The sequence below is a fragment of the Coregonus lavaretus genome, assembly GCF_964263955.1.
Source record: "Coregonus lavaretus genome assembly, contig: HAP1_SCAFFOLD_3662, whole genome shotgun sequence".
NCBI classification, from domain to species: domain Eukaryota; kingdom Metazoa; phylum Chordata; class Actinopteri; order Salmoniformes; family Salmonidae; genus Coregonus; species Coregonus lavaretus.
The window spans coordinates 31,077-37,500 of record NW_028164128.1 but is presented as its reverse complement, the minus strand read 5'-3'; positions in this window follow the sequence as shown (position 1 = coordinate 37,500).

Below are 6,424 nucleotides of genomic sequence, written 5' to 3'. Positions count from 1 at the left end.
GTTTACCTTAGAGATGTCTAACAGACAAGGGGTTGAGTGGTTGGTGATCTGTTTACCTTAGAGATGTCTAACAGACAAGGGGTTGAGTGGTTGGTGATCTGTTTACCTTAGAGATGTCTAACAGACAAGGGGTTGAGTGGTTGGTGATCTGTTTACCTTATAGATGTCTAACAGCCAAGGGGTTGAGTGGTTGGTGATCTGTTTACCTTAGAGATGCCTACCAGCCAAGGGGTTGAGTGGTTGGTGATCTGTTTACCTTAGAGATGTCTAACAGACAAGGGGTTGAGTGGTTGGTGATCTAATGTTTACCTTAGAGATGTCTAACAGACAAGGGGTTGAGTGGCTGGTGATCTGTTTACCTTAGAGATGTCTAACAGACAAGGGGTTGAGTGGTTGGTGATCTGTTTACCTTAGAGATGTCTAACAGACAAGGGGTTGAGTGGTTGGTGATCTAATGTAAATGTATACAGCATATTATTCCATTCCTCCCACACTCATAAAACTGTCTCTCTAACTTGTATCACTGTGTCTGTCTCTATTCTCTGTGGCTTCTGTCACTGAACTTAAACTAAACTAAAATGAGTCCTGTGTGTTAGTTTGCTGGGTAACATTTAAACCGTATAATTAAATTGAATCGATTCCAATTCTAGTCATTCAAACATTCTGCCCACATAGTTGGAATTGAATAAAATCGTATTGCATCACAAAGACCTTTCCCCACGTCTGCAGTCTGGGACTCTGAGTCACTGACACTGCTCCAGAACACACTGACTGTCCTGTTAGCCTCTTTCCAAGTCGTCCAGAGGACACACAAGCAGTCTGCCTGTAGCAGAATCAACGGGCATGTGCTCCTGAGTGGCGCAGTGGTCTAAGGTTCTATTCTTCTCCCTGACTGTCTAGTTTTTATTCGATTGTTAGTTTTCAAAGATGGTATTCAAAAAAAAAAATATATATATAGTTCAATCTCTTTTCTGCATGCTTTTTACATCCCCAATATTACCCCTCAGATGGGCCCCCTAAGAATGTTCTAGACAGAAAAACCCTGTAATTAGCTCCAATGACTGTCATTTCCTCCATCTTAAAGGTATAGTCCGTTCCCTTGACTTCCAGTCATTGTGCTAACGCTAGTTAGCGTTGGCTTGTGAAACTACCTCGTGAAACTATCTTCCTTCATATTGGACACAGAGACCATAAAAAATGGTATCCACAATGGTATTCTGTTGTAGCTAGCGATATTCATCAAAATAATTATTTTTCACGACATATAAAATGCGGACCACCTGCAGTACCTCCGCAGACCCCCTGGTCCCTTGAGTTAACCATCTCAGGGATTGGTGCAGGCAACATCCCACAGACCGACACAGGTTCATGGACTGGAGTTTGAGAAACACTGGTATAGGAGACTGGACTGAGTTTTTGACAAGCAATCCCTATCTGAACTCCTGTTCTCATAGCCGAGGGAAGATGTTTGGGGACGGGGGCGCTGCAGATGGCTGTATCCGCCCGATAATACAGGAGTAGTACATTTCTACGTCATTTAGCAGACGCTCTTATCCAGAGCGACTTACAGTTAAGTGAGTGCATACATTATATATATTTTTCATACTGGCCCCCTGTGGGAATCGAACCCACATCCCTGGCGTTGCAAACGCCATGCTCTACCAACATCCCTGCCGGCCAATTGTGCGCCGCCCCATGGGTCTCCCGGTCACGGCCAGCTACGACAGAGCCTGGATTCGAACCAGGATCTCTAGTGGCACAGCTAGCACTGCGATGCAGTGCCTTAGACCACTGCACCACTCGGGAGAACACAGTACTTTAGTATGCTTGCTTTTATGTTGGGATGCTAGTCTTTTTGGCTGGTGACTTTTTGTCAGACATTCAAAGCTAGGTTTTCTTTGTCTTCTCAAAGAGCAGGCCTATCTTGCGTTCATCCTCCTCATTATCCTCAGGTTCATCTATATCAACCGTTTTTTTTTTTATGACTGATTTGGTCCAGGAATGATCCATGTGAAAGAAGAGACATACTGACAGGTCTGAGCTCTGTGAGAAAGCCAGACAGAGCAAAAGTGAACCACAACTGTCTTCTCTCACGTCAAACTCAGATCAATCTAAAGCTTTCACTACAGAACTAACACAAAAATCAGATCACTCCATCTATGGCTTTCACTACTACTCCATCTATGGCTTTCACTACTACTTTGAGTCCAGTCACATATTTCACTACATACATATGTAACCATTGCTCTGTATCCAGACAACTTCTGCGTGAAGTTTGACAAACAACATAAACCATTATTGACAAACAGAAACAAAAACATACACACACCTACTAAGCATGAAGTAACTACATCCCACCAAGTTAGACAGACCAAACAAATGAAGGCAAATGTTATCATTCAAACCATCTACATCCCTTCAACAAGCCCTTCCACTGAAAAACGGAATCACACACACCTGTAAACAAACCCCTACATCAACTGCATTTCATCCAAGCTATTATACAACACCCTCCCCGTCCCTGGTTGGCTCACCGGCGTGCTGCATCAACAGGGGTCTGGTTGTTATTGGTGCTGCTGATGGTAGAGACCACTCTGTTCTTCTTTTTCCCCTCCAGCATCGCTCCGCTGGGATGCCACCCAGGGGGCAATACACCCCTGTGGTACTTACCTGCCCCTCTGCTATATCTATCCCTTGATTCAAGGATTTCGATGGGAACGACACAGAGAAGCTATTGAACTCTCGAAGGAACAACACAAGGCCTGAGGAGGAGGAGGAGGAGGACAAAGAATGGTCAAATGGTTCTCAAGATTATTCTGCAATTCCCAAAGTTATTCCCAATGATTTTCCTTCACACATCTACAAGGTCCAATCCACAAGGGAGAATTAGTTAAAATCCAGGACAGAAAACAATCAGCAAGTCTTTCAATCTTCCCAAAAGTATTCCGATATTCCGGTCAGCAGCGCTCCAGTTGTCCGTTGGGAATGTTAGCTCTGGAGGACCAAAGCTCAAAGCTGCCCTCTGAGTCTGAGACGGGTAATGCCAGGATAATTCAATACATAACACTTGTCACTAGGAGCTGACAGCTGGAGAGAAAGAGAGAGAGAGAGATGAGAGAGGGGGAGGGAAGAGGAGGAGGAAAGAGAGAGAGAGAGAGAGAGAGAGAGAGAGAGAGGAGGAAGAGAGAGAGAGCACTAAAGGGGGCAGGAAAGGAAGAGTGAGACGGAGAAAGAGAGGGTGGGGGGGGGTTGGATGTGCCGCCACTGTAAGCGTGGTTGGGATCAGGAATTCAAGAACTGTGGGTTTAAAGCATGAGAAGTTAAATCTAAATCTAATTGGGGAAAAAATACAAATCCAATTGAAATAACCATTTCATGTGACACTTCAGCTCTCCTCTCCTCTGCTAGCTCATACAGTGTAATGCTTCTGTGTGTAGAGACCATTCCTGTCCTCTCCTTAGCTAGGGCAATCTAAAAGTGACAAGTCTCTCTCTCTCTCTCTCTCTCTCTCTCTCTCTCTCTCTCTCTCTCTCTCTCTCTCTCCCCCCCCTCTCTCTCTCTCTCCCCCCCCTCTCTCTCTCTCTCTCCTCTCTCTCTCTCTCCTCCCCCTCCCTCCCTCCCTCTCTCTGTCTCTCTCTCTGTCTCTCTCTCTGTCTCTCTCTCTCTCTCTCCCCCCCTCTCTCTCTCCCCCCCCCTCTCTCTCTCTCTCTCTCTCTCTCCCCCCCTCTCTCTCTCTCTCCTCTCTCTCTCTCTCCTCCCCCTCCCTCCCTCTCTCTCTCTCTCTCTCTCCCCCCCTCTCTCTCTCTCTCCCCCCTCTCTCTCTCTCTCTCTCTCTCTCCCCCCCTCTCTCTCTCTCTCTCTCTCTCTCTGTCTCTCTCTCTCTCCCCCCTCTCTCTCTCTCTCGCCTCTCTCTCTCTCTCCTCCCCCCCTCTCCTCCCCCCTCTCTCTCTCTCTCTCTCCTCTCTCTCTCTCTCTCTCCCCCCCCCTCTCTCTCTCTCTCTCCTCTCTCTCTCTCTCCTCCCCCCCTCTCTCCTCCCCCCCTCTCTCTCTCTCTCCTCTCTCTCCTCCCCCTCCCTCTCTCTCTCTCTCTCTCTCTCTCTCTCTCCCCCCCCTCTCTCTCTCTCCCCCCCTCTCTCTCTCTCTCTCCCCCCTCTCTCTCTCTCTCTCTCTCTCTCTCTCCCCCCCCTCTCTCTCTCTCTCTCTCTCTCTGTCTCTCTCTCTCTCCCCCCTCTCTCTCTCTCTCTCCTCCCCCCCTCTCCTCCCCCCTCTCTCTCTCTCTCCTCTCTCTCTCTCTCTCCCCCCCTCTCTCTCTCTCTCCTCTCTCTCTCTCTCCTCCCCCCCTCTCTCCTCCCCCCCTCTCTCCTCCCCCCCTCTCTCTCTCTCTCTCTCTCCTCCCCCTCCCTCTCTCTCTCTCTCCCTCCCTCTCTCTGTTTCATGGCTGACTGCTGACTGCTGACCCTCTGTGTTCCAGTTCCTCAAATTGAAGCATATCAACATATCAACTTTCTCACAGTAAGTTTCTGAAAGGCTGGCCTTATAACTTGCAGGGATGACATTTGGAGACACAAGCTATAGGCTTCTGTAGCCATGCACAAGTGACAGTATAGCGCCAAACCTACCCAGTTGATTTATGATTTCTAGAACGTAAAAAAAAAAAAATGTATCATGTTAAATATTAGGCACTATCAATAGCCACCGTCGGTTATATATTGAATCATTATGGAACACAGACCATATGTAGCAGTTTAAACCTGGAGCCCAGGTCAAGGGACACAACGACTGGACCGTTGTCATGACAGTTCCATGATTAGTGAGGATTATTAGGGTAGATTTATAGGACTGCTGTTTAACTCCTATTGTACACTTTTCTCACCTTCCAATACTTCATGGATTGAACAATTGAATATGGCAAGTACGTATAACTTTCAAAATACAGAAATACAGCCGGTCTGTGTTCCATATGATGCTTCATGCATCATACCGGATGTATTTCTGTATTTTGAAAGTTATACGTACTTGCCATATTCAATTGTTCAATTGGTCAGCTGTCAGTGGAGGCTCAGGGGCCCGCCCCATCATCCCTGAGGTCAGCTGTCAGGGGGGGTCAGGAGGGGGTCAGAGGTTGTATGTCCAAGTTGTGTCACTGTACATAGATGCTATGTGTTAGAGTTGGTACCCGGATTATCTGCATTGACCCTTTTCGCACTCACTTTTTTGACTCATCACATTCGCTGCTGCTATTGTTTACTATCTGTCACTGTATTCCTAGTTATATGTAAATATCTACCTCCATTACCCCATACCCCTACACATCTACTCGGTATATAGCCAAGTTATCGTTACTCATTGTGTATCTATTATTACTTTTATTATTACGTGTTTTACTTTTCTAATATTTCTCTATTTTCTTTCTCTCTGCGTTGTTGGGAAGGGCCCGGAAGCATTTCCATATTAGTCCACACCCGTTGTTTACGAAGCATGTGCCGAATACAATTTTGATTTGATTTGGTATTATCATGATACTCCCCCCCTCTCACATCTGGTGTGTGACAGAGAAAAGAGAGTTAGAATGAAAGGCTTGAGAGAGGTGAGTCTTATTTTAGATTGTCGGTCAGTGAGTCTTGGTGAACGGTCAGTGAGTCTTGGTGAACGGCGGTCAGTGAGTCTTGGCGAACGGTCAGTGAGTCTTGGCGAACGGTCAGTGAGTCTTGGCGAACGGTCAGTGAGTCTTGGCGAACGGTCAGTGAGTCTTGGCGAACGGTCAGTGAGTCTTGGTGAACGGTCAGTGAGTCTTGATGAACGGTCAGTGAGTCTTGGTGAACGGTCCCACAAGAAGTGGGGTTTATTAGATTGTTAGGGCACATTTCAATGAAATCTCCTCATGCAGAGTCCACTGCACACCAGACTACCCTCACTGAGTCCCCCTCTTGGCCAGATAAGGAATTTCACATCTGTGTTTAGGAACACGCTTGCAATCTACTGTCTCAGTTGCACATGCAATCTCTCTCTCTCTCTCTCTCTCTCTCTCTCTCTCTCTCTATATATATATATATATCTCTCTCTCTCACGTATGTATGTATGTATATTATTTTACGGCTCCAGGGATATCATTATTGTTTGGATAACCTTATTTACTATTATGTATTGATTTTTACCTTACATTTTTTCACTCTTTATGCGATGTGCAATGCAGAGAACACCGGAATAAGAATTATCATTTAATTACCACAGTGAATTGTTGTAATGTTTGTTTGTGTCGGTTAATCCCATTAGGGATGGGTTGCCAACACACACACACAAACACACACACACGTGTTTGTTTGACTATCCTTGTGGGGACCAAACAATTGATTCATTTAAAATCCTAATTTCCCTAAACCTAAACCTAACCCTAACTCCAAGCCCTAAACCTAACCCTAACTCC